Source organism: Leuresthes tenuis, unplaced genomic scaffold (genome assembly GCF_036924035.1).
Source record: "Leuresthes tenuis unplaced genomic scaffold, fLeuTen1.0.hap1 SCAF_5, whole genome shotgun sequence".
Classification (NCBI taxonomy): domain Eukaryota; kingdom Metazoa; phylum Chordata; class Actinopteri; order Atheriniformes; family Atherinopsidae; genus Leuresthes; species Leuresthes tenuis.
In genome coordinates this window covers 25680859-25691728 of record NW_027325359.1, presented here as the reverse complement: position 1 = coordinate 25691728, position 10870 = coordinate 25680859, and the positions used below count along the sequence as shown (strand labels likewise).

Genomic DNA, 10870 nt, shown 5'->3' with positions numbered 1-10870 from the left:
GAGAGCGGAGGTGTTTGTCTGTGAGTAGGTGTGAATGTCCCACCCTAGTTGCTGAAAAATGTGTTAGAAAAGGTAAGAATGCCAGCCCATACATCATCAAAAGCGGGAGAGGTGGTGTTCGGCTGCAAGAAGGTGTGAATATCCAGCCATAATTACTCACAAACGGGTAAGAAAAGGTAAGAATACCAAACCATAAATTATCAAAAGCGGCAGCAGAGATGTTCGGCTGGTATTTATAAATGTCTAGATAGATTTGAACAAAAAACAACGTAGTATTTTGCAGTAAAAGAAAGAAAGGTTCAGAAATCCGAGAAAAAGCTTTTCATGAGTTCTGCATGATTTGGGATTTTGCTTATAAAATGCATTCCTTCAATCAAACTATGGTAAAACGGCTTTTACCTTCATATTTATCAATGTCTAGATCGACTTCAACAAAGAACAACATTAGATTTTGCAGTAGAAGAAAGAGAGACACTGAAGGATCAGGAATCCGAGAATAAGCTTATTTTCATACGTTCTGCATGATTTGGGATTTTGCTATAAAATGAATTCCTTCACTCAAACTATGTTAAAACTGCTTTTACCTTCATATTTATCAATGTCTAGATCGACTTCAACAAAGAACAACATTGTATATTGCAGTAGAAGAAAGAGCAACGCTGAAGGAACAGGAATCCGAGAATAAGCTTATTTTCATACGTTCTGCATGATTTCGGATTTTCCTATAAAATGAATTGCTTTGCTCAAACCAAGTTAAAATTGCTTTGTCTTCATATTTATCAATGTCAAAGCAGTTTTAACATAGTTTGAGTGAAGGAATTCATTTTAAAACAAAATCTCAAAACATGCACAACACATGAAAAGCTTATTCTCGGATTCCTGATCCTTCAGTGTTGCTATTTGTTATATTGCAAAGTACAACGTGTTTTCTTTGTTTTGTTTAAATCTATCTCGACATTGATAAATATGGAAGGACAAAGCAGGTTTAACTTGGTTTGAGCAAAGCAATTCATTTTGTAGCAAAATCCGAAATCGTGAAGAACTCATGAAAGCAAGCTTATACTCGGATTCCTGAAACTTTTAGATCTTAGATTTGCTCTTTCTTTTACTGCAAAGTACGTTGGGGTTTTTTTTTTGTTTAAATCTTTCTAGACAAGGTAAATATGAAGGACAAATCAGTTTTAACATAGTTTGAGTGAAGGAATGCATTTTATAAGCAAAATCCCAAATCATGCAAAACTAACGAAAAGCTTTTTCTCGCTTTTCACTGCTTTTTACAAACTGGTCGGACGTTCACACCTTCTTGCAGCCGAACAATTCCGCTTCCACTTTTGATGGTGTATATTCGGGCATTCAAACCTTTTCTTACCCGCTTTTTACAAACCATGGTCGGACTTTCACACCTTCTTGCAGCCGAACACCACCTCTCCCGCTTTTGATGATGTATGGTCCAGCATTCTTGCCTTTTCTAACACATTTTTCAGCAATTATGGTCGGACATTCACACCTACTCACAGCCAAACACTTCCGCTCCCGCATTTGATGGTGTTTAGTCAGGCATTCTCACCCTTTCTCATCAACTTTTTGCATATGATCTGATATTCACACCTACTTGCAGTCGAACACCTCTGCTTCCGCTTTTGATGGTACATATTTGGGCATTCGAACCTTTTGTTACCCGCTTTTTACATACCATGGGTGGACTTTCACACCTTCTTGTAGCCGAACAACTCTGCTCCCGCTATTGATTGTGTACAGTCGGGTATTTTAACCTTTTCTTACCCGCTTTTTACCAACTATGGTCGGACATTCACACCTTCTTACAGCGGAACACGTCCGCTCCCTCTTTTGATGATGTATGTTCGGGCATTCGAACCTTTTCTTACCTGCTTTTTACAAACCATGGTCGGACTTTCACACCTTCTTGTAGCCGAACACCTCCGCTCCCTCTTTTGATCATACATTGTTGGGCATTTGCACCTTGTCTTACCCGCTTTTTACAAACTATAGTCAGACATTCACACGTTGCAGCTGAACCACCTCCGCTCCCTGTTTTGATCATGTATGGTCTGGCAATACTAGCTTTTCTTACCCGTTTGTGAGTAATTATGGCTGGACATTCACACCTACTTGCAGTCGAACAGCTCTGCTCCCGCTTTTGATTTTGTTTGGTTGGATATTCGACGCTTTTCTTAACTGCTTTTTACAAACTTTGGTCGGACGTTCAAACCTTCTTGCAACCGAACACCTCCGCTTCCGCTTTTGATGGTATATATTCGGGAATTCGAACCTTTTCTTACCCGCTTTTTACAAACCATGGTCGGACTTTCACACCTTCTTGTAGCCGAACAACTCCACTCACGCTATTGATTGTGTACAGTCGGGTAGTTTAACCTTTTCTTACCCGCTTTTTACCAATTATGGTTGGACATTCACACCGTCTTACAGCGGAACACCTCCGCTTCCGCTTTTGATGGTGTATAGTCGGGCATTCGAACCTTTTCTTACCCGCTTTTTACAAACTATGGTCGGACATTCAATCCTTCTTGTAGCCGAAAAGCTCCGCTCCCTCTTTTGATCATACATTGTCGGGCATTTGCAACTTTTCTTACCCGCTTTTTACAAACCATGGTCGGACTGTCACACCTTCTTGTAGCTGAACACATCCGCTCCCACTATTGATTGTGTACAGTCAGGTTTTTTAACGTTTTCTTACCCGCTTCTTACCAACTCTGGTCGGACATTCACACCTTCTTAAAGCGGAACACGTCCGCTCCCTCTTTTGATGGTGTATGTTTGGGCATTCGAACCTTTTCTTACCCGCTTTTTACAAACTATGCTCGGACATTCAAACCTTCTTGTAGCCGAACACATCCACTCCTGCTTTTGATGATGTGTGGTTGGGCATTCGAACCTACTTCTTGCCCGCTTTTCATTAATTATGGGTGGACATTCACACCTTGTCGCAGCCAAACACCTCCGCTCCCTGTTTTGATCATGTATGGTTGGACATTCGCACCTTTTCTCAACCGCTTTTTGCAAACTATGGTCAGCAATTCACAGCTTCCTCTCCACCATACTTGTATGGTGGAAGATTCACACCCACTTGCATCCGAAGACCTCCGCCCCCACTTTTGTTGATATTTAGTCGGTCATTCGCACCTTACCCGCTTTTGGCAAACTATGGCCTTCTTGCAGCCAAACACCTCTGATCTCGCTTTTGATGATGTAAGGTTGGGCATTCAGACCTTGCTTCCCCTGCTTTTCACCAAATATAGTCGGACATTCACACCTTCTTGCAGCCGAACACTTCCGCTCCACCTTTTAGTGTTCTATAACACCTTTTTTTCACCGCATTTTATAGATTATGGTTGGAAATTCTCAACCATTGTCATCCGAAGACCTCTCCTCCCGCTTTTGTTAATATATTTGAACTTTAGTCGGACATTCACACCTTCTTGCAGCTGAACCACCTCCGCTCCCTGTTTTGATCATGTATGGTCTGGCAATACTACCTTTTCTTACCCGTTTGTGAGTAATTATGGCTGGACATTCACACCTACTTTCAGCAGAACACCACCTCTCTCGCTTTTGATGATGTATGGACCGGCATTCTTACCTTTTCTAACACATTTTTCAGCAATTATGGTCGGACATTCCCACCTACTCAGAGCCGAACACCTCCGCTCGCGCATTTGATGGTGTATAGTCGGGCATTCTCACTCTTTCTCATCAGCTTTTTGCAAATTATGATCTGATATTCACAGCTGCTTTTGATAATGTATGGTTGGGCATTCGCACCTTTTTTTACCCATTTTTCAGGAATTATGGGTGGACATTCACACCGTCTTTCAGCTGAAAACATCCTCTCCCGCTTATGATCATGTGCGGTTTGATATTCGAAAATTTTCTTTCATGTTTTAAAGAAATTATTGATGGACATTCAGACCTTCTTGCAGCTGAACCCCTCTGCTCGCGCTTTTGATGGTGTATAGTAGGGCTTTCGAGCCTTTTCTTCCCGGTTTTTACAAATTATGGTTGGACATTCAGACCTTCTTGCAACCTAACACCTCCGCTCCCTCTTTTGATCATACATTGTCTGGCATTCGCACCTTGTCTTACGCGCTTTTTACAAACTTTAGTCGGACATTCAGACCTTCTTGCAGCTGAACCACCTCCGCTCCCTGTTTTGATCATGTATGGTCTGGCAATACTACCTTTTCTTACCCGTTTGTGAGTAATTTTGGCTGGACATTCACACCTACTCAAAGCCGAACAACTCCGCTACCGCATTTGATGGTGTATAGTCGGGCATTCTCACCCTTTCTCATCAGCTTTTTGCAAATTATGATCTGACATTCACACCTACTTGCAGTCGAACAACTCTGCTCCCGCTTTTGATTATGTTTGGTTGGATATTCAAACCTTTTCTTCACTGCTTTTTACAAACTTTGTTCGGAGGTACACGTCTTCTTGAAGCCGAACACCTCCGCTTCCGCTTTTGATGGTGTATAGTCGGGCTTTCGAGCCTTTTCTTACCTGGTTTTTAGAAATTATGGTTGGACATTCAGACCTCGCAGCCGAACACCTCCGCTCCCTCTTTTGATCATACATTGTCGGTTATTCGCACCTTGTCTTACCCGCTTTTTACAAACTATAGTCAGACATTCACACGTTGCAGCTGAACCACCTCTGCTCCCTGTTTTGATTATGTATGGTCTGGCAATACTACCTTTTCTTACCCGGTTGTGAGTAATTATGGCTGGACATTCACACCTACTTGCAGTCGAACAGCTCTGCTCCCGCTTTTGATTTTGTTTGGTTGGATATTCGAACCTTTTCTTAACTGCTTTTTACAAACTTTGGTCGGACGTTCACACCTTCTTGCAGCCGAACACCTCCGCTTCCGCTTTTGATAGTATATATTCGGGCATTCGAACCTTTTGTTACCCGCTTTTTACAAACCATGGGTGGACTTTCACACCTTCTTGTACCCGAACAACCCTGCTCCCGCTATTGGTGGTGTACAGTCGGGTATTTTAACCTTTTCTTACCCGCTTTTTACAAACTATGGTCGGACATTCACACCTTCTTACAGCGGAACACGTCTGCTCCACCTTTTAGTGTTCTATCACACCTTTTTTTCACCGCATTTTATGGATTATGGTTGGAAATTCTCAACCACTCTCATCCGAAGACCTCTCCTCCCGCTTTTGTGAATATATTTGAACTTTAGTCGGACATTCACACCTTCTTGCAGCTGAACCACCTCCGCTCCCTGTTTTGATCATGTATGATCTGGCAATACTACATTTTCTTACCTGTTTGTGAGTAATTATGGCTGGACATTCACACCTACTTTCAGCAGAACACCACCTCTCTCGCTTTTGATGATGTATGGACCGGCATTCTTACCTTTTCTAACACATTTTTCAGCAATTATGGTCGGAGATTCACACCTACTAACAGACGAACAACTCCGCTCCCGCATTTGATGGTGTATAGTTGTTGTTTTGCAAATTATGATCTGACATTCACACTTACTTGCAGTCGAACAGTTCTGCTCCCGCTTTTGATTATGTTTGGTTGGATATTCGAAACTTTTCTTAACTGCTTTTTACAAACTTTGGTTGGACGTTCAAACCCTCTTGTAGCCGAACACATCCACAGCTGCTTTTGATGATGTATGGTTGGGTATTCACACCTTTTTTTTACCCATTTTTCAGTAATTATGGGTGGACATTCACACCTTCTTGCAGCTGAACACCTCCTCTCCCACTTATGATCATGTGCGGTTTGATTTTCAAAATTTTTACTTTAATTTTTTCTAGCAATTATTGATGGACATTCAGACCTTCTTGCAGCTGAACAACTCCGCTCCCTCTTTTGATCATAAATTGTCGGGCATTCGAACCTTTTCTTACCCGCTTTTTACAAAACTTGGTCGGACTTTCACACCTTTTAGTAGCCGAACAACTCCGCTCCCGCTATTGATTGTGTACAGTCGGGTATTTTAACCTTTTCTTACCCGCTTTTTACCAACTATGGTCGGACATTCATAACTTCTTACAACGGAACACCTCCGCTCCTTATTTTGATGATGTATGGTTGGGCATTCAAACCTACTTGTTGCCCGCTTTTCATTAATTATGGGTGGACATTCACACCTTGTCGCAGCCAAACACCTCCGCTCCCTGTTTTGATGGTGTATAATGGTGGACATTCGCACCTTTTCTCACCCGCTTTTTACTATGGTCGGCCATTCACAGCTTCCTCTCCACCATACTTGTATGGTGGGATATTCACACCCACTTGCATCCGAAGACCTCCGCCCCCACTTTTGTTGATATTTAGTCGGTCATTCGCACCTTACCCGCTTTTGGCAAACTATGGCCTTCTTGCAGCCAAACACCTGATCTCGCTTTTGATGATGTAAGGTTGGGCATTCAGACCTTGCTTCACCTACTTTTCACCAAATATAGTTGGACATTCACACCTTCTTGCAGCCGAACACTTCCGCTCCACTTTTGAGTGTTCTATGTAGCATTCACACCTTTTTCTTCACCGCATTTTATAGATTATGGTTGGAAATTCTCACCCACTCTCATCCGAAGACCTCTCCTCCCGCTTTTGTTAATGTATAGTCGGGCATGAGAACCTTTTCTTACCCGCTTTTTACAAATTATGGTTGGACATTCACACCTACTTGCAGCCGAATACTGATACTGATCCTCCCGTAATAAAATGGTCGGATCTTATCAAACACACTTTGTTTCTTGTGACAATCAAGTCAGCGAAACAGCGTATACACGTCAAGACACTGAATCAAGTTTGCCACAAGAACTCATAAGTTTGGCAGTATTGCTCTGCCGTCAGCAATCATACACCCATTTTATTTTCGTGAGACATGTGCAGGCACCTGTTCATCTACTGTTCTATCACTATGAATTAGTTTATCTATTATCAATAAGGATACTTCTACAACTACTATCAAAGTATGTCCGGACTTCTTATGTTGTCAGTTGCTATATATGAATAAGTGGGTAGCTACTGACAAGCATTAAGCATGTCACACAGCCCAAACATATAACATTTCAGGACACACCACACAGTTAACAACCACAGTGAAGCGTGTCAAAGCCCAAACATGTAACATTCAACGGGACACTTACACAACACATTCAAATCAAACAGTCAGACAACATACAAGAACATATACCCCAGCCGGCATTGCTCCCTGCCTATTTTCCTACAGCTCACTATGTGTGCGCACACCTTTATTCACAAACTCTTCAACTTATACTCTTTTACCGAAGCTGCTACAGCTCGATTGGCCGAATACCCTTAGATCCTATTTCGGTGAATTTGACATCTGCCTTACATGTAACAGATTAGCGATTTAGTTTGAGTGAAGGAATTCATTTTATAGCAAAATCCCAAATCGTGAAGAACTCATGAAAGTAAGCTTATTCTCGGATTCATGAAACTTTAGATTTGCTCTGTCTTTTACTGCAAAGTACAACGTTGTTTTTTTTGTTTAAATCTTTCTAGACATGGTAAATATGAAGGACAAAGCAGTTTTAACATAGTTTGAGTGAAGGAATTCATTTTATAGATAAAATCCCAAGAGTCTGCTGAGAAACAAGAATGAATGCGAAGTAGACTTTAACACGGCTCTAGGAGCGAGCCGAGTGTGGGCTAACCGGGAGAATTGCTTGAAAGAAACGCGACACCGAATGAGCGGTCAGAACAAAGCCTCAATACGGTTTTCCCGTGGTGTTTTTGTTGCTGCCTTGTCTTTTGCACAGAGTAAAAGACAAGGCAGCCATCGAATAGGGCCCGATTGTTCCTACTTGGTCAGCCGAGGAGCAAGGGGGGGAGCAAGCGTCTCAACCAAGCAAAGCTCACCATGGGGAAGGTGGCTATGCCAACTAGCCTGATGCCCTGCTCCCGCAGTGATGGATAATCGTACTCTGGTTTCTCTTCATAACGTACAAGTCTTTCGCCTTTTACTAAAGACTTCCGTGGAAAGCAGCACTAATGAGTTGTTTCTATTTTTGGCAGGCTTTACCTTTGCGGGTGAAGCCCTTTCCGTCTGTGCAAAAGAAATCTTGTTACTGTGCAGAGTGACTTCTCTGAGTAGAGTCGCCTTACTTGTTGCAACTGTGCCGATGTTGCTTGGATGGTGCTTGCTGGAGCGTGCGGGAGTGCAAAGTTATACCATTTAAAAGGGCTGAAGAGTGCTCAGTGCAGCGGGTGGGCGGAGGTGCAAAGTGACACTCTGGCCACCTATGGCCATAAAAAGAACACCGCTACAAGTGCGCATTGTGCCAGGAAGGGCCCTTGGACGTGAACCAGTGGACAGATATCACTTCTCGGCCTTTTGGCTAAGATCAAGTGTAGTACCTGTTCTTATCAGTTTAATATCTGATATGGCCTTTGTACGAGGACTACATATTAAATTGATTTTTAGCAATAGGAGTTGAAAAAGGAGCTTGCTCCGTTCACTCCAAGCATCGACCCGGTACTGCAGTGCCGCTGGGAACGGTGCGCTCTTCTCTGCTCTTGTGAAAAAGCAAACAGTGGTGCAGGATGGAAGTTTCAGGGAGCCCAAGATGAAACTTTCTTTTAGTCTGCTGAGAAAAGAGAGTGAATGCGAAGTAGACTTTAACACAGCTCTGGGGGCAAGCCGAGTGCGGGCTAACCGGGAGAATTACTTGAAAGAAACGCGACACTGAATGAGCGGTCAGAACAAAGCCTCAATACAGTGTTCCCGTGGTGTTTGTGGCTGCCTTGTCTTTTGCACAGAGTAAAAGACAAGGCAGCCATCGAATAGGGCCCGATTTTTCCTACTTGGTCAGCCGAGGATCATGGAGGGGGAGCAAGCGTCTCAACCAAGCAAAGCTCACCATGGGGAAGGTGGCTATGCCAACTAGCCTGATGCCCTGCTCCCGCAGTGACGGATAATCGTACTCTGGTTTCTCTTCATAACGTACAAGTCTTTCGCCTTTTACTAAAGACTTCCGTGGAAAGCAGCACTAATGAGTTGTTTCTATTTTTGGCAGGCTTTACCTTTGCGGGTGAAGCCCTTTCCGTCTGTGCAAAAGAAATCTTGTTACTGTGCAGAGTGACTTCTCTGAGTAGAGTTGCCTTACTTGTTGCGACTGTGCCGATGTTTGAAGCTGGAGTGCAACGTTGTTGCTTGGATGGTGCTCGCTGGAGCGTGCGGGAGTGCAAAGTTATACCATTTAAAAGGGCTGAAGAGTGCTCAGTGCAGCGGGTGGGCGGAGATGCAAAGTGACACTCTGGCCACCTCGAAAACCGAGGTTACATCCAGTACCAGGGGCAGCCCAAGCTCTGCCGCAAGTGTGGTGAGCATGGGCACCTGGTTGAGGCTTGTACCAAGGTGATATGTGGGAAGTGCAGAGAAATTGGGGACACTTTTGGAGAGTGTCCAAATGGCAGGAAATGTAATCTCTGTGGAGAATTAAATCACCTCTTCTGAGGTGGCAGTTGGTGAACAAAGTGAAGAGGTTGACCCAATAAATTCAAACTTCCCGCTAAAAGCTTGGATTGGAAGTGAGGAGCAAAAAGGAGAGGGGCCTGTAGAGGCCTCACCACTCAGTGCTGAAGTCTGTGAGAATTCACAGGCAGAGGGTGGAGCTAAGCTAAATGAGGAGGAAGAGCAGACAGGTGAGTCTAGTGAAGGTACTCACCTCCCCGAAGGTCAACAGCCGAGGAGGACGGCATCTGAGTTGTCCTCTGATTCCCTTTAGCTCTGCAATCAACCCCCAGGGACTCAAAGTTAAATGCAACATTGCATCAGAGGCCAACACGAGAGTCCGAAAAGGAGAGCTAGTTTCCCAAGAAATAACCTGAGTGTGTAATTTGTTTTGATAACTTAGAAAAACGAAAATGACATACCTACTTTCCTTTATCCTTTTAATGGTTCTCACCTTCTCAACACTAAATGTGAGAAGTGTGAAATCAAAGACAAGAGCCCAGAGTATTATATCCTTCTTAGACTCCATAAAATCAGATGTGTTTTTAATACAAGAATGTGGACTACCTTTTTTGAAAAACCATAGACAATGGGAGGAAATGTGGCCCAATTTATCGATATGGAGTGGCTCAAATCAAATTAAAAATGATGGTGTGGCCATTCTAATTAAAAATCCGCATGTTCTGGTGCGAGACGGACGGGCACTTTTAGCACACTTGAATTTTATGGGGCAAGACTTTAACCTCTTAAATATTTATGGTTTCAATGGAAAAAATGACAGGTATGACCTTTTAGAAGATTACTCACAAACGGGTAAGAAATGGTAGTATTGCCAGACTATACATGATCAAAACAGGGAGCGGAGGTGGTTCAGCTGCAAGGTGTGAATTTCTGACTAAAGTTTGTAAAAAGCGCGTAAGACAAGGTGCGAATGCCCAACAATGTATGATCAAAAGAGGGAGCGGAGGTTTTCGGCTGCAAGGTCTGAATGTCCAACCATAATTTGTAAAAACCGGGGAAGAAAAGGCTCGAAAGCCCGACTATACACCATCAAAAGCGGGAGCGGAGGTGTTCAGCTGCAAGAAGGTGTGAATGTCCGACCATAGTTGGTAAAAAGCGGGTAAGAAATGGTTAAAATGCCCGACTGTACACCATCAAAAGCGGAAGCGGAGGTGTTCGGCTTCAAGAAGACGTGAACCTCCGAACAAAGTTTGTAAAAAGCAGTTAAGAAAAGGTTCGAATATCCAACCAAACATAATCAAAAGCGGGAGCAGAGCTTTTCGACTGCAAGTAGGTGTGAATGTCAGATCATGATTTGCAAAAAGCTGATGAGAAAGGGTGAGAATGCCCGACTATACACCATCAAAT

The 10870-nt window shown here is 43.2% G+C and overlaps 3 non-coding genes across 3 annotated transcripts; all 3 read left to right on the top strand.

The window, feature by feature from the left end:
* The first annotated feature begins 7968 nt into the window (after window positions 1-7968).
* On the top strand, window positions 7969-8082 carry LOC140308230 (U5 spliceosomal RNA). The gene has a single exon (XR_011916196.1). It is a non-coding gene; the product is annotated as a U5 spliceosomal RNA (small nuclear RNA).
* Window positions 8083-8367: 285 nt separating this feature from the next.
* On the top strand, window positions 8368-8558 carry LOC140307859 (U2 spliceosomal RNA). The gene has a single exon (XR_011915885.1). It is a non-coding gene; the product is annotated as a U2 spliceosomal RNA (small nuclear RNA).
* A 411-nt stretch (window positions 8559-8969) lies between these two features.
* On the top strand, window positions 8970-9083 carry LOC140308229 (U5 spliceosomal RNA). Its single transcript, XR_011916195.1, has one exon. It is a non-coding gene; the product is annotated as a U5 spliceosomal RNA (small nuclear RNA).
* The last annotated feature ends 1787 nt before the right edge of the window (window positions 9084-10870 follow it).